At 32.9% G+C, this 19,031-nt stretch overlaps 1 protein-coding gene across 1 annotated transcript in view; it reads left to right on the top strand.

The window, feature by feature from the left end:
- The window catches only part of LOC124404438 (nuclear hormone receptor FTZ-F1), a 29,851-nt gene that overhangs the window by 855 nt on the left and 9,965 nt on the right, over nt 1-19,031 (top strand).

Below are 19,031 nucleotides of genomic sequence, written 5' to 3'. Positions count from 1 at the left end.
TTCAACTTTATACTTTGTTACATTTTTATTTTTTTCGTTTTTTTTTTTTTTTTTTTTTACATTTATTATGCATATCTGTATTGTTTCATTCGTTGGTTGAACTCAAATGTTATATCGATAATAGACGTATTAACGTCCCTATACGTCAAACCGGGGACATTCTTCGGGACCAGATTAAAGTTAGTTACGTTAACGCAACGAAATATTGAAACTAAGGTCATTGTTTTTAGAGTTTAATTATCAAAGTCTGATGTACAGACTTTGATTTTTCAAAATAGATTGATCAATTTCAGATGATCTTAGAGTTTCGAAGGTATAATGATCGTTGCCTTAAACATGAATCGTTACGTTAACGTTACGGATTTTAATCTCTCTCTATCTCTTTCTCTTTGGGATTGTTTTCAGGGTATAATGTGAGTAGAATGAAGCTGAAGGTGGTTAGCAAGCAGAGTTATGTTAAACTTATTGGAAATAGAAAAATGCAGTTTAGTTTTATCCTTATAATTCTATGAAAGTATTAGAAGAAAGTGAAGTTATTTCGGAACAGTAAGATCGCATCAAATTGAGTAATCTATTTTTAGAAAGCTAAGTGTATTCGGATTTTGGAAATTAAACGCTTTTAAATTCTTTCGAAATTTTCTAAACAACGATTTTAGTTTTAATATTTCAAGGTATTTCACAAAATTTTCATTTTCGGACTACACTTATACTTATTCGAATGATCATTAGAGAACGTTTCTCTGCTAATTCTGGCTGCTAGCTTCGTTCAGCCTGTAAGTCGATCGTCTATCGTAGACAATTTTTGTCTATTCACGACCACAAATTATTGGATATTCTTAAATCTTTTACTTCGCAGAATTCGGATTTATTTTATATGCACGATTATGTACACGAGTGTTCGTAAACGGTTTAATTAAGTTGAGAATGGTGTAATATTTGAATCGTAGTTATGAACAATCTAAAATTTAGTGAGTAATGTCCAGTAACTGTTTAGAGAATCTAAAGTCCAGGTAACTAATAACTATATTCTTACCCTCCGCGAGAAAAATTATACCGAATATTATTTGACATGTATATTTTTTTTCTCTCTCTCTCTTATCTCTCAATTTATTTACCGACAAAAAATTCATTTCTTCAAGTTTGATTTAACATGTTAATGTTTGTGTGAATTTTATACCTGTATATATCGGTGTTTGGAAAACTTGGCTTTGCCGCCGCGAGAGATTGTTGTATAAATTTGAAAATGAAATCTTTTCCACGAATACTTTCATAATCCAATTTCGAATTTTAAAATTCACGCTACGATAAAAGTCAAACTTCTTAGTAGAATTGTTGTGGAATGCAACTCTGTACAGCGATTCGTTGCTAGAGGCACTCTGTGAAGTAAAAGCAGCTCCGTTTGTCGTTCGTTCCTTCGTTCGTTCGTTCGTTCGTTCGTTCGTTCGTTCGTTATATTACAACCAGGCGTAGGTACTTTAAATTTGGTATTGGAATACGACTATAATACGTCGTATTTTGCAATAACTATACTAGGTTTATTCGGCGTACGGATCAACGTTCCGTGGAGAGCAGACCTGCCTTACAATATTATATTCAGTATATAACGTATATACATGTTATACACAATTATTGTAACAAACGTTTCGTAAGTTTACTCTTTTTTTTTATCTTTTTTTTTTTACTTTTTTTCTTGAATTTTTCTTTAACACAGTATAATACACTTACAATTAGTTGTGCATTTGTTATTCTATCAATTATGCCACTAGAATTCAACAAGTATCATAAAGATTGGTATGTGTTTTTGCTACGTTTGAGGGTAAAGAAAAATATACTTATACTAAGGTGGTCGTTGATTTCCAAGGTATACTTCTCACCCCTTGGAATCGTTAGATATGGACGAAAAAACAGTGGCTGAATTATTTTGAGATTTTCTAGCTTGGTTGGAAAGGGTGCCGAAATCAATTTGAAATTGAAAAAAAAAAGAAAAAAAATTTGTCAAATTTTCGAGAAAAAGAAATTTAAAACTATTGTGTAATTCGTTTTATTTGGTCAGAAAAAAGGGCAAAAATTTTCTCTTCTCTTCTAATCAAATATGTAAAATGAATGAAACGATAGTTTTTCAAATTTTTACTTGAAAATTGAGAAAATAATTTTTTTAAACTTGATATTGATTTTCCGGCAACCTTTTTCCAATCAAGCTAAAAATCTAAAATCATTCGGAGACTGTTTTTTCATTATTATCTATCGATTTCAACGGTGGGAAGGCATACCTTGAAATTTGACGACCACCCTAAGAAATATGTATAATTTAACAGAGCGTTTTTTGGAAATGGCAAAAGCATCGTATTACAAAATTTTTATTATCAGATGATTTGATGAAAAAATTAATCCGAATAGTCTACGTTTCCGGGGGTTTGGCCTTGAACAACGGCGCCGGGACTTTAGTCTTTTTCTTACCGTATGTCACGACATATGTATACGTAAAGTGTAAATATATGTTTAAACGCGTATTTAACAGCTGAGAAATCGGATTGCCGTGCAAACGATGAAATAATCGTTTCATTGATGAAAAAGAGGCAATATGTGCATAACGAAAGGATTTTGTGTTTGAAGGGACAACATAAAGTTACTCTTTTATGTCAGATCTTGAGATTGATGATTTTTTTTATATATATTTTCAATTTTAACTGCAATTAAAAACGTTCCTTATCCAGAATAGGTGAGGAATTTTGTTTACTATTTTATAAAATCCCGGAGAAAATCGAAGTGGAAATGGGAGAGAAGAATTTTCGTTCAGGTTGTTCCATTTTTTTTTTAGAGTATGTTACAGTGTGTATATATATATATATATATATATATATATATATATATATATATTCTGAATACTTGTAAGCTTATTCGAAACTTCGATGTTTCGTCAAAGTTTGATTTCTTCACTTCAAATTCCGCCACCGTAAAATTCGGGATTTGGCCTTTTCGCGAGTTTTCAAATTCTTTTTTTTCTTCTCGCTAAATACGTGAATCAAAGTGGCAAGATTATCGGCCTTTTTCTTCTCTTCTCTTCTTCATCCCACGTGTCTCGACAATCGTTGCATCGTCGAACCAAACCATCGTTCAGGCAGCTCTCTCATCGTCACACGAAGACCTACAAAAGTGGGCAAGGCCGGGGGGGGGGGGGGGGGGGATGGGCGTGTAACGTTTATGTCACATATATGTATATGTATATATATTATATACACACTTGCATGCAATCACTGCCGTAAGAGTGAAGGAGAAATGTCGAAGTGTTGCCTCGCCTCCATGTCCCCCGCCGCTTATTACTAGCGTGTTACGTGGTGGATATGTACCTACGTACGACGTACGTACGTACGTACGTAAAACACAATACGTATGAAGTACACGCGTGCGTATACATTAACGTGCTATACGTTTATTACACTGCGTGCAGACGGTGACAATGACTTTGTCGATTCGTCGCAGGCCGTTTTTATTTACTTTTCACAAGGGAATCGACACGTGAATGTTTACTGATGATATAATTAACACCTTTCCGTTAGTCGTCTTATATATATATAGTATATATATATAAATATAAAAAAAAAAAATATATATATAAAAATATATATATATATTATATATATATAAGATTTTGTTTAGACACGAAACAAGGATCTTGATTAAAATTGATTGTGTAAGAAACGTTAGAATCGAGTGAAACTAAAGTGTGTTACGCGTGTTTGTACTGATTTGTATCGAAAACAAGAGACGAAAACGAAAAATCAGAAAAATTACACGTGAGCGATCCTTTTTTCTTTTTTACTTTTTTTTTTGCTTGTACAGTGATTTAGAATAGAAAAAATGCAACTCCAATTTACACTTTACTTATTATAAGTTTATTATATCGCCACAAAATAATTCGAAATTAGACGCCTTCGGAACTTTGTACATACGTATAAGGGGGGGGGGGGGGGGGGGAGTTAATTAAGGAAATACTTAATTTTCGAGGACTCAAATACGGTGTCTTTTTTTTCTTAATTATAAGCAAACAAAATAAAAATGATTTGCAGTTGTAGGGGGGGGGGGGGGGGGGGGGGGTGGAAAATTTTAAAAAATTGAAAGCAATTCTCAATAATGTTTATAGAAATCATTTTAGACTATTTGAGAAATATTTTGAAAAACAAAATTTTTTTGCTGCCCTAAACCCTATATACGTACGCAGAGCAAGAAGCAGCATCGACTAGACTTTGACCTACGATTAATCGCGTCGTTCTAATTACTCAGCTACTGCTGCTGCTGCTGCTGCTATTGCTGCTATGTCATTATATATACCTGATTGCCTGATTACTGACTGCAGAAGAGAAAGAGAGAGAGAAAGAGATCTCAACGTCGAATCTTCGACGGTTAAAAATTGGAACGTTTTCAAGTTCATCGCTACGCGTATCGTGTCGCGCGTACGTTTCTCTGTATTTTTGTATATATTCGTGTGTGTGTGTGTGTGCGCGCTATCAAAGCTGACAAGTGTCTTTTATCTATACACTGCGTTTATTATAATACACATATATAAATGTATAGGAATAATATGCTTCGTTTAGTTGACTCTTTTTTTCTTTCCTTCTTTTCTTATTTTCTTATTCTCGCTTTCGTCGCGTCTTCTCCCTACGTAAGCTAGTAGTTTTCGGATCTATTATCGGCTTGCGATTTTTATCATTACGGTGTTACATGACTGACAGTGTAAGTGCTCTCTTTTCAGTATTTCGACTTGACTAATATTCTACAGCGTAGCAGTGCAAGTTAACTGATTTAATATCATATCAGACGGGCGGGAGAAATTCTACAATTATTTCATACTCTAATCATATTATACATATTATTTTTATATACAGCGCACATACAGGTCGTGAACGTCGAATATTTATAAATATTTCTCTCGTTCTTGGACGCTTCTCCCTCTTTCTCTCTCTCTCTCTTTCTCTTTCTCGCTTTGCCAACTTTGTCCGGTGTTCATAAAACGTTCCATTTTTATTACACTTATCGATGTATATATATATAAATATACGAATTTGTTTACTTTTTTCTTTCTTTCTTTCTTTCTTTCTTTCTTTATTTTCCACTTCTTACCAGGAAACGAAATTCTTTTTTATTCTTCTGACAAATTGATATTGTCTTTGAAAAATATTATACATAAAGTTTCTAGATAATAAATAAATCGATATAACATATTACCTATATATGTATAGATGCGTTAATCAAATATTTTGCTAGTATATTAACTATGCGTCTATCTTTTTTCTTTTTTTTTTCTAGATTCGTGAAACTCTCTCTCTTTCTCTTTCTCTCTTTTTTTTTCATTGACTGTGTTAGACACTCATTATGCATACGGATGTTATCGAAGAGTTTGGATTTTTTTGTATTTTTTATCTTATTTACACACGTTTCAAGCCAAAGAAAAAATAAAAAATAACAATAAAAATAAAAAATCCACACGCTTCTCCGCTTCATTCAACAAAATTCTCGTGACTCATAATCGCACACGCGTTTCTTAACCTTTCTCGTTCTAGTCTAGTAATACCAGACGTTTGATTCTTTTTTTCTCTTTTTTTCCCCCCCCATCTTTTAAGATTTTAAGTGTTTTCACTCCTATCTGGCTGAAGACCAATTAATTAAGACAAAACCGGTGTTTGGTATCATAGAGAATGAGGTGAAAAAAAAGTCTCGTCTACCGTTTTTTAATAGGTATGCCGATTCTTCTTGCGTAAATCTCACAAGCGCGCTTTTGTTGTATAATATTGCTTTGGATAAATAATTAATCAGAATTGTATAACTTGTATAATCACTAATTATGACAATTAATGATCATTATTTTACGAATAGAATAAAAAAGAAACTAACGATAAAGATAAAGACAAAGACAACGAAAGAAGCAATTAGAAAATTCTTTAAAATTAAATTAAAACACTCGTGGTAACATTTACGCAAATGAAATTTCAACGTATACGTATAAAAAACTCGTGCATCGAACGAATAATTCTGTAAATTGTTATTACCGTGTAGTAAAAGTTTTTTGTTTTTTTTTCTTCAAAAAAGAAGAAGAAAAAAAATAACAGATAGAAAGACCGACATTCATTTGCAGTAATATCGAAAAAAAAGTAGAAATTAAAATTTATCCATCCACATATTTATAAAAACTATATATTATTATTATTATTATTATTATTATTACACCAATTATTGCGATGAGGTTATTTTTTCATTAAGATTATTATTGTTTTTACGTATAGTATGTATGATTTAAGTGTTTTTGCTGTACGTATGTGTATGTGTAAATCATTACAGACGTTATACTCTCGGCGATATGAATTTCGTACTGATGACTAAACCCTCGCTCGAGCAGTTATACGCCCTAATAAATTTAGATTTCGTCATTCATAGAACGCGGTTGTGTTGTGTGCAGTTGTGTTCGGTGCCTATGAAAGAGGTCAGTTTCACAGTTTCACAGTTTTGCAACGGTCCAACTTAAATAAATCCGAACTGCAGTTATAATAAGCATTTCTGTACACATATAAAAAAAATAAAAATAAAAATAAAAAAGCCAAAATTCCTCCCTCCGTCAACGACGACGACTATTTGCTCATTTTCAACATTTCTCTATATTATATATTTAAGTATATATATATATTACATATATATCTTTATATCATACTTCTTTCCATCGAGTTTATTCACACGTACAAACATACACATTTGTATGTAATTTATTAAACTATACTTGGTTGTAATACGTGACCTACTTTCAAAATACTTGCATTTTCTTTAAAATCTTTCTTTCTATCTCTCTCTCTCTCTCTCTCTCTCTCTCTCTCTCTCTCTCTCTCTCCCTTTCTATAGTATATACTAATAACCATACGCGTCGTCTCTCAGTTTCCCTTTGCAAATATTGCACGCACTTGAGGTTAATTGAGCGAATAATTTATTATTTGTTTGTTTTTTAGTATTTATTTTTTGCTCTTCTTTTCCTCCTCCTCCTCCTCCTCCTCCTCCTCTACATTCACCTCCGCTTTTTGACGTACATACGAAATTATTTCATTACAACACTTCAACACGCTCTCACGAATATCTTGTGCATATTACACGTATTGGCCAATGTTTAATTAATTATTGCAATGGGCATCGTGACGTCACGAAGAATTTAATTTTGTGCTTCTCTTTATTCATCTTTATTATCATTGTTGTTATACATATATATATATATAATTTTTTTCTTTCTCTAATGGTTTCGATCATTCTCATTCTAGTCGAATTTAAATACGTGGCTAACGCACCTTGCTTGCATGCATGCATACGACAGGTATACATGAGTGTGCGTGTGTGTGTGTGAACATGAATGTAATACACGTATTGCGTCATCGCATGCGACGGGAAAAGATCAACGCGCGTGCGCATGGATTTCAAAATAAAGATAGTTATCGTTGTTGTAATAATATATTATACGCACATCTAGCTCTTCATCTACATTTAATTCGCAACAGTTATGAATATGTCATATGTTTAAAAACTTTTCTCATGTATTAACAACGTATGCGCCTATCGCTAATGTTTTCTTTGTCGAAATTTTTTTTTAAATTTTTTCTACATTTCGGTAATAATCATATTTTCATATTACGATTGCACGTAGGGAAGGGGGCGGACAAAACGGGATTGGTGTGGCAAAATGAGTAGATACCCTTAAAATTTTATAAAAAACATTTTGTTTTTCTACGTTTTTTTTTTTTTCTTCTAAATAGTCAAAAATTAAGTCTATATAAACTTTATTGAGCATTATTTTGAATTTTTCAAAAATTTTCGAAAAAAAACAAAATTGCTTTCTTTTCCCACCCGACATCTGAAAATCATTTTCATTTTCTTTGGTTACAAAAAATAAAAAAAAAAAAAAAATAAAAAAAAAAAAAATGATTTAGCGTTATTTGAGTCTGCGAAAACTAAGTATTATTTCCTCAGTTACCCCGTCCTGCCTCCCCCCCCCGCCCTCCTCCCCTTCCCCCCACCCCTATATATATATATACATACCTAATTTTATACTTGACTGACATTCAACGGATTACGTATAGTGTTTGTATTATACGCATACTTATCGTAATATGTACGCACGTGTTATTAATTCTAAGAGGAAAACGATTTTCCCATTGCAGTAAAAGTGAAATTTTGTCGGGATTTCCTAGGCAAGCATGTGTGCCTTAGTTGCTGCGTGTGAGTGTGTGTGTTTGTTATGTATTACGTGTACGCTTGCATGGAAAGCTTGATGAATTTTCGGCTCCTCTTTTAATCGAATTGCAGGAATATCATTGCTGCTGATATATCCACTTGTTATACACACAAATGAAGGCAGAGAGAGAGAGAGAGAGAGAGAGAGAGAGAGAGAGAGAAAGACAAATTACAAATCTATCAGTGTGGAGAGGAACGGAAATCTAATTGTGCGTTGATACACTTGCAGGTTACACGAACACGTTTAGAAACCAACTTACAAATTTCATAATTATTGTGTCACGTTTAAATATTACTATGTTATATACCCCACACCTCTCCACCTAGCACTTGTTTCACTCACTTTCCCTCTCTCATTCCACTTATATACCCACCTACCTATCCTATTCTATCCTATCCTATCCTATCCTATCCTATCTTGTACTATCTAGTTAGTTATCTACCTATCTATCTACCTGTTTGCCTGCCTGCTTACCTGGCTGCCTGCTTGGCTGTTTAACTGCACTCGCGAAAGGTTAACACACACACACACACACATGCATATATACGTATATATATATATACATATATATATGTAAAGAGGCGGGGTTGTGCAACGTACCGCTACTGCTGTGCGATCCCTGCCTGCACTGAGCACCTTTTTCTTTTTCTTTTTCTTTTTCTTTTTCTTTTTCTTTCTCTCCTATTATATACCGATGTGTAGGAAAAATCAATTCTCAGACTCGTTGGAGAAATTCACCGTTGTCTTACATGCAAAACGAGACACGATATGAATTTTGAAAAATTTCATCCCTTTGGTTATCAAATTTAACGATACTGGGGGGGATTAATGAAATCCGCTCTATCGGTTATATCGATAAATTGTCATATTATATGGATTGAAACGAGGTTTTTTTTTTTTTTTTTTTTTTTTTTTTTCGGAAGAAAGGCTGAAGCTTCGCGTTCGTCATATTAGTTTTTTGGTTGCATTGAAAATTTGCTTTATTATTATTGCTATTGTTATTGTTATCATTGTTGTTGTTTGTTTTCGGAAAATAGTTGTCGTTGCACGATTTTTGTCTTTTTTTTTTATTGCGAATAAACAAAAAAAAAAAAAAAAACCAAAAAAAAAAAATTTTTTTTGCAATCTGTTTCAGAATCGGAAAACGAACAATTAACGTTAGTTTATTTAAAAATTTCTGCATCCGGACCGCTTTTTTTTAGATTCAGTCGATTAATATTTCTATGTAGTATATATAATGAATGCATACGTATGCATACAATATCTCTCTCGTTCGTGAATTATAAAACCGCGCTGCAGGATTAATAAACTTGATTGTTATTATTTATCTGGAATATAGTGGAGAGAGAGAGAGAGAGAGAGAAAGGTAAAATGTAAAAAAAAAAAAAAAACTCGGAATTAAGAAAGGGTGCAACGGGTGATGACGGTGATTTTTAAACCGGTGTAGATAATCGACAGATTCTTAGAGTGACGCCTTTATACACGTATATGCTACGTATGTGTGTATATAATAATATACAAACATACATCAGTATTATCGTATATGTATACTATATATAAGGAGGGGGACGTTGAATGAAAAATGGGGAAAATTTTTCTTAACCGTTTTTTTCCCTCCCTTCCTCTCTTTTCTTCTTCTTTCTTTTTTATGTTTCGTTTTTTTTTGGTTTTTTTTTTTTTTCTTACTCGATCCCTCCCCCCTCATTCTCTCACTCTCTCTCTCTCTCTCTCTCTCTCTCTCAACTGGTCGTCTCTGGCCTTGGAGCTGCGGATGCTCGCACATTCCTTGACTTGAAGATAACCAAAACACTCGCGAGTAGGTATATAGAGAGAAGGAACGCGAACAACTTGCTTGATCTCATGCATCGCGGGTGCAGTGCTTATGCAGTGTGTTGACGCCGCGATTTGCAGGATATCGTGCAGTCTCTCTTTCTCTCTTTCTCTCTTTCTCTCTCTCTCTCTCCCTCTCTCCCTCTCTCTGCATTTTACCTACCAGAGTGTTGCATGCATGTATGGATGTATGGACGTACCTATGCGTGTATCACAGGTATATGTACTATGTATGAATGTATAATATGACAGGACGAGAGGAGAAAGAAAGGCTGGCGAAGAAAATAACCCGATCTACCGGCCAAAGTTGAGACTGACGTCATTGTCTCGCATACCTTTACAGTAAAATAATAATAATAATAACAACAACAACAACAATAATAACAATAATAGTAATAATATGTACAATACACACGCATTATTACTGCTATGTACGTACGATGTTGCATTGCTGGTGCATTTTTATTATTCTCCAGTATACGTAGATTTATGCATACATACATGCATACATACATATATATTTGTTATGTGTTATTGTAATACATGTATAATAATTTATCATGTGTCATTACAAACGTCGTACATCCATGTGGTGCACTGCTCGTTACAACTTATTGTTTACTTGAGTTCAACTGATCTGGAATGTTTAAACTGCACTTTAACACGCGGTTCCTTACTCTGCTCAACGTATGTACGTACGTAAGTGAAAACTTTCGTTTTCGTTTTCATTTTCATTCGGCAAATGACAAACACTCGCGACTTGCTGTACGTATCGCGTACATATATACCTATATATATATATATATATATATATATATATATATATACTCTTCGTTCCGTATTTGATCTTTTTCCTGTTTTTTTTTTTCTTTCTTATTTTATTTTTAATTTTTAATCTCACTCTTCGTGGAGCGTATATTATTTATTTACTTATTTATTTATTATTATTTTTGATATTCTGATTATTGTTGTTATCACAGTTGATTTCATTCATTGTTTCTTTGTTTTTTTGTGCGTCTTTTTTATCCAACAAATGCGGACATTTTGGAACATCTTGAAAATGTGTGTGAAAAATTTCGAGCAATTTTCGAATGCGGAATTGATTTTTTTTATTTAAGAAAAAAAATTATTTTTTTTTCATTTCTTTCAACGGATGACAACGCAACAATTGTATCGAGTTTGTTGCATTATGAGTGCAATGCCAACATGATTCTCCTTTTTTCCGTATACATATACGACAATCAAAATTTGTGTTAGTCAATAATACCTATTTTTTTCCTTTGGTTTCTCTCTTTTTTTTTTTTTTTTTTTTTTGTTTGCTTCATCTCTGTTCTTTTCATTATTCTTATTGTTGTTGTTGCTGTTATCATAATTATTAGAACGTTTCGAGTCGTCGCCGCCACAGTTTGATCGCCGCATATTATTACGTACGTCACAATGACGTAGTAGAATGCATCATTCCGATACACATGTGTAGGTATAAGATTAATAGTATACAACAACGTATGCGTATAGTACAATACGTATATATGGGAAATTCCATGCAAATTCAACGAACGTCCCCGATCCTCACAATTTTTCATCTCGTTCAAAATATTTTCTGCTATTCTGAAATTTTACAAAAATCTCACCATAATGAAAGCGATCTAGAAAAAAATCTTCCAAGTGAAACACAGAAGCTTTGAGATTTTTTTTCTTGGCGGGAGGAGGGGGAGGGGGGGGGGGGTCCGAACCGTTTAAACGATATTTCACAATTCGTCAAGAAAATTGAAAGTGCTGAAAAAAAAAGATGAAAACATTTTTTAAAAAACTTGATCTTGAAATGTTTTGGAAAGGAAATAACAATGTTTGAGAATTTTTTGAGAATTTAAAAACAAAAAAAAGGTCCTTGACAAAAACACTCTGAATATTTATAAATAATTGACATCGGATGAAAGATTAAAAAATCGGTAAAAAATTCAGGGTACCGTTTCAGAATTGAGAGAATTGCAGAAAAAATTCTAAAAAAAAATCAGAAACGGTGAGGGGTCAGACGTTGGTTGGGTTCGCATGGAATTACCCGTATGTACTACAGTAATACACTCACGATGCCACGGTTGCGTGTATACCCAATCGATGTTATTGGTTCGAAAATTGCAACGCGGTTTTCATCGATATTTATAATGTAATAAAAAACGAAATAACATATTTTTATACATATATATATATATATGTATAAATACGCACGCGTAAAACGGCTGAGGTGAAAAACTTTTTAATTATGTATAATGAACCTGCACTCCACACCGTTTCAGAGGGTATTGGCATCGCGATGACGAGAGGTCAATCCAAGGTTAAAATGAGATACAGAAACGCGCGAGGAATTGTTATATATATATATATATATATATATATATATATATATATCTTTTTATTTTTTATTTATTCGATTTATTTTTTTTTTTTTTTTCCTGTCCCTTCTTTTCTACCAGCCGGCAATCCGTCTTCTTCGCATCTTTAATTTTCGTTAAAAATTTACACTCTATACTCACCGAAATCGACCGACGACGATAACATCGATAAAGAATTTATTATATACGCGGAATGTAGTCGTAAAATTCTGAAAAAGTTTGGAAAAATGATCTTTCCTTTGTGATTTTTATCTTTCTTTCTTTTTTTTTTTTTTTTTTTTATCTTTCTCTCTTTTTGACTTGTTTTCCTCGTGGCAATCCTCGCGTATTGTTTCGCTAATTTCGAGTCTCATTATATTACGTTTTATATTATACATTATAATTATCAAGCTTTTGGCGCGTATTTGTTGTAAACGAAGTTTTATCCACCTGGTGAATGTACGATAATAAAATAGAATAAAAACGAATGATATGTTATAGCTGCATATTGTGTGTGTATATGTATATATATATATATATGTGTGTGTGTGAGTGTGTATACGTGTATACCATCTACGCGTCACAGGCTTCATAAACAGTAATTTTATTGCACCTAACCTGCGCGATTCTTCTCGCGAGAGATGATATTTTTTTGTCCCTTGTCAAGAGAGAGAGAGAGAGAGAGAGAAACTCTCACTGTATGCATATTAATGACTACAAAATGATTTTTGCCGTTCAATAATTTAATAATTTAAAAACTTCCAGAAGCGCGAAATTTCGTTTTTTTTTTGTGCAGGCGAAACTTGGTAGGACAGAAACCAAACTTTGATGTTTCGTCAAAGTTTTATTTATAACACAATAAATCTTGTGTGTGTGTGTATATATATATATATATACACACAGTGAAACGCTTATGTATTATATTTTAACCATAATTTATTCGAATATTTATATCGCCATTCAAAAGTCCGTTCAACTTGTCAAATACAAGAATAATTGTCGTATGTGGATATTATTACAGAGTGTAAATATTTTCGTTGATTGATAAATTTTCTGTTTATGCAATTTTAATTTCATTTCATTTCACGTTTCTTTCTCTCATCGGCTTCGATCAGAACCGTTCCACTTCGTATACTTTTTTCTTTTCTCATTTATTCATCGGACTGATCGTTTCAATTTTCATCGTGCATTCTGCTCTGATACAAGGAAAGTTGAAAAATTCAAATCAACCATGAGAGGTAATAATCCCAGTTACGATTTGAGTCAGTCAATCATTGTTTTACATAAGCACGACATTATCTGAAAATAATAATCATACAATCATATTATCGATCTTTCACCTTTGATTTACAACTAATTTTCAAAAATCACCAAGGATTTTAACTCTTTAATAGAAAAAGAATTAATAAAAAAAAAAAAAAAAAAAAAAAACTCTTCATTTCCGTATAATTATGAAATTAAAACATTCACCCAGTTTTCTTATTTATCATCGCTATGGCCTCAATATTATACAGTTAATTTCTTCATTCCGTTTCACATATTTAGTATATACATATATAAAGATTACGAATTTCTTATTTCTCGTTATGATTTCTTCTCGCGCATTATTAGTTTACTTCATATCATATGAATGTACATACATACATATATAAACATATAAACTTGATATTTTTCATAAACTAATTCTTTGGTCTATCTTATAAATTGTCTTATCAGTGACGTGTGTCAGGTGCGGAGTGTCTAAATCGTTTGTTTATTTGTTTTTTTCTCTCACCCTCTCTCTCTCTCTCTCTCTCTCTATTTTTCATTCTTTTTTTCATCTTTCTTTTCTTTAATTACAAAACCGTGAAGCGAGAATTGTTATGACATGTCGATGCCCGTTTCCGGTTCCGGGTTCTCCGCCGTCTCGAAGCCCGTGACATTGGAGCAAAACTTACAGCTACATATATGATATACAAATCGAATATGTATATAAATATATATGTAGATTCCCTTATACCGTCACGATATTATACATTATCCTACGATGTGTGAATATGCGCGGCGAGGAATGGGAAAGTGTTATCACGGAAGTCGAGAAAACGGCCTTCGTCAAAGCTCTGCTTCTTATGTATCTACATCCATCCACATATTATATTATTATAGATATAGTGTTATTCGTGATCGGTATGTGAGTATAATGTCATTGCTAGCGGCATAATTGATCCGTGTATTCTTATACCTACGTTGTGTATACATACCTATGTATTATCCTACCTCTACCTGGTATTATAGGCACAGGTATGTTGGTACTCAACAATGATTATTACTATTTCTACCCCGTTTCAACGTACCTGCGTACATATTAAAATAATGAAATTTTCTTCTAATTTTCTTCTTTTTTTTTTTTCTACCATTTTTGTCTCTTCACAGTAAGATAAATTTTGTCTTTCTCTTACAGTATAACGAGTTACAAATAATTCTGGAACAATAATAATTTACAAGTGAGAAGAAAAGAAAAGAAATGCTTTGAACGAACTGTCGGTTAGTTGTTTTTTTTTTTTCTTCTCTTCCGACAGCTATAATTATTTCAACGTACGTGAAAATAGACAAAGAATACTTTCATGTACTTGAGCTTCGAAAAAAAAAAAAAAAAAAAAAATCAAAATCCAGACATTTCGATATTTTATAGAATATCTCATAGTTTTGTACGATAATTTCACTTCTTTGTAAGAACAACAAAAATTCCATAACTTAGAAATCCAATCGTAGTGGATGAGGAAAAAAAAAAACCAAACAAACAAATCACCGCAATTCAGAAATATCAAATATTTGTGTAAATTCGGAAGAATAGAGCGTATTAATTTCATTTTGACGGACCAAAAAAAGCAAAAAAAAAAAAAAAACACGAAGCAGTTTCACCACACATACATATTTTGAAATTAATACCGAGTGTATAGCGTACAATCCGTGGTATACTAAGAAGTGCCAGTAATTTGATTAGGAATTTAGAACAAGAAAAATGTAGACCTGTACCATATATTTACGTTTGACACTCAAAGGTGCAACGTTTTTTTTTTATTTTGCGTTCGTAATTTAACATAACGCGGAATGTAACTCGTCGGTATCTAACTTCAAGGTATCAACTTCACGCGATTCCAATAACTTCGTATTTTGATATAACAGACGGGACATAATTTTATTTATGCCCAAGTTACGATGGGCTCATCTCATATCAACCATATACCTACCTACACACGAGGTTGGTATAGGAGCCTGGCATTCTCTATATAACACCGAAACGAATAAAATGGCTGAAATGCATGCACGCTACTTACAATTGTGTGGATTACATATACATACGTACGATATACACGAACGCCCATTATAAACGTATATATCTAGACACTCGGTCATAATATAAGCACGTTGAAAGTGAAAGGAGGTTGAGGCGCTCGACTTGCTCGGCCCACTGCCCCCCCCCTCCCCCCCGGCATCCCTCCTACGGGCCCAACAGGCCCAACTGCCCCCCACCCTCTAACACTTCTCTCGACGAGGAGTAAAACACTGGTCCCATAGAATCGAGCACATCTTGCCGATTCCCGCGTTTTATACGAGGATTCGTAGGTGTGATGCAGATATTAGCCGCTCGTTCGTTTTATTGTTATTGTTATTATTTTATTTAAAAAAGAAAAAAAATTCCGATTCATTGTTTTTGACTTTTTATTTATTTGATTTTATTTGATTTTATTTTATTTTATTTATTTTTTTTTTTTTTTGCGAGGGCGTTCAATTTATTTACCGCTTTTGTTTTGTACGATTTTTGTGGAATGTTTTTTTTTTCTACGTCCGGCTTCAGGGTTATTTTGAATATGAATCGAGAATTCTTTGGTGTTTTTTTTTTTTTCTTTTCTACTCCTAATCTCATTTGGACCAAAGACGGTTTTTCATAATACTTAAGTAACTTCTGTTTGTTTTTTTTTTTTTTCTTCAATTTTTGGAAAGAATTTTTCCGCCGATAATTGTGCGCTCTTTAATTTCTTTATCGTCATTTTCTTCCCACTTTAATCATCAGGTTACTTGTTTTTATTCTGAAGAACTAACTGAAGCTACCGAGAATTCTAGTTTGAAGAATGCATCTACAGTTTGAGCAAGAAAATTTATCCATACTCGTATACCGTATTCAAGCTATCAGTTGCAAAATAAAAGTTTCCGCAACGAATCTGCAGTTATTAACCTACGGAAATTTTCCTTTTCTTGAGCTGTTTTATTTTCCTATTCATTTCAAGTTTGGTGAAATACTAATGTATAAAGAACAGGTTACTAAAATTCGAGAATAAAAAAAATTTATCTCCGTTTTACGATACATTTTTAATTTCAGTTTAATCGTCACTCGATTCACCGTGAAATTATTTCGAAATCACGAATAAGTATAGGTAAGAGAAAAATTCCCGCAGATTGGACATAAGCGTATAATAACAAATATCCGAGCGGAATAAGAAATGAAATGGACGTGTATATATTTGAGAGAGAGAGAGAGAGAGAGAGAGAAAGAAAAAAAAATAATAATTCCCTCTAGAGCAACTCGGGACTCCGATCACGTTCTAAGTCTGCATCACGAAGAGTGTGTTTTAGTCACGAAGTTGTCGTAGGTATACCATAAACGCACAACGGCTTGCTTTGTTGTGCCATCCTCTCTCTCTCTCTCTCTCTCTCTCCGTTCTCTCGCAATAATCTAATCTAATACGATGTCAACGCTGTGTTTATTCGATTCGGCCGCGTGCCACGTTTACGTATGAATGAATGAATGTGTGTATGTGTATTTACCAGGCCGCATTTAAGATGGGAATTGGACCTATAAGGTTATGCAGTGCTGGTGCAGCGACGAGATTTTTTGTTATTCCATTCGTCCGAGAAATTAATAGTCGCTACTGCAAATTAGTCCAGCAGTTTATTTTCAAAACACATCTTCTACAGGCATTGGCATTAAATTTTGGCTGCAATTCATACAATACGATTATATATGTATATATATATATATATATATATATATATATATATATATACACATATATGTTATTGTAGGCAAAATTATTTTTCTCTAGTTCATTTTCCAATTCTTTCAAATCAGTCGTGGCACCTTTAGAAATATTTGAAATTTAGCTGACCGTGATAAGAAGAAGAAAAAAAAAAACGTTCTTTTATTTTGACAAACCGAATCCTCGAAAGTTATTATAAAATTTCGGAATAACGCTTTTTTCAACCTGATGTTCCGTTACGTTAACGTTATCAACTTCAGCCTCGACGGATTCCTGATCTTCCGTGTATAATGGATAATCTTCTGGAAATTTAATTGAATATTCGAAAAGTTTGGGAAATAATTATTCAATGAATAAATAAATAGGTCGATTTACGGAATTGCGGTTACAAGTGAAGCTTTCGCTGTACTTACTTATTACTGGTTGATCTGAACATTGCTATTGTTCAATATTCGATCACTTGTTTTACCATTAATTTTCAATCTCCATCGTTAAATGATATTCGCAATAATAATAATAATAATTATTATTATTATTATTATTATTATTATTATTATTGAACAACTTTGAATCGACGAATTGGAAAATTTTCAAATAACGATTATCTACGCAGAAACCTAGATATTCCTCACTTGCCTTTTCTGTGCTTATTCTAAGTATATAATAATAATTAATCTTCTTTCAAAGCATTATCGTTTTTCATTTCATTCCTTTCTCTTAATCTTCTTCTTCTTCTTCTTCTTCTTCTTCTTCTTCTTCTTCTTCTTCGTTACACGATATATCGCAGCTTAGACATATATATTATTTATTCATTCATTTATTCATTTATTTATTTGGAATAATGCAGAACTGGCGTTCGAATTGCATGTATACGCATACACACACACACACACGCAACATTAGTGGGGATAGTCGAAAGGAGGTAGGATTATTGCGGAATACGAAATGTGTCTCCCTGCAGTCCGATTCCCCCTCAAAACGTCGACACTTTGGTTTCCTAAGAGAACCTTCGCGTGTATGTCATACACTCCACGTGGTATAGGTAACTACGTATGATATCTGTGCTATGGCATATTATATTGCCGACATGCGAAACCAGTTTATTTACGTATGTATCTATACATATATAGTATACATATACGCGTCAGTTTGGAAGATCAATTGTATACTAATTGCGTAAAAAATTTGCGAAATTTTAAGAGGCGTTTTACGTCTTTTTTCTTCGTTTTTCGTTGTTGTTATTTTTTTTTTTTTTTTTAATTTTTTTTTTGTCTCCTCTCTCTTCTTTTTTTTATTTTATACCGCACGCGGTAATTCACGCGACGCTTCTAATTCGCAAATCTTGAACGATTATTAGGTACACGGGTAGGGACAACGTACCTATTGCAAAGATGCAGGGATTAATGTCTGTATATATTATCATACGTTTGTTGAACAACTTTCGAGCAATTGATGTATTAAATCTGTTTTCTTGTTTTCGTTTCTACATGATATTCAAATTACGACGTTATACGTATATCTACTTGCGAACGAACTAGTCAATTTGGTAAAAAA

This window comes from Diprion similis, chromosome 3 (assembly GCF_021155765.1).
Source record: "Diprion similis isolate iyDipSimi1 chromosome 3, iyDipSimi1.1, whole genome shotgun sequence".
Taxonomy (NCBI): Eukaryota; Metazoa; Arthropoda; class Insecta; order Hymenoptera; family Diprionidae; genus Diprion; species Diprion similis.
The sequence above is the reverse complement of the archived record's forward strand: the minus strand, read 5'-3'. Positions and strand labels throughout refer to the sequence as shown.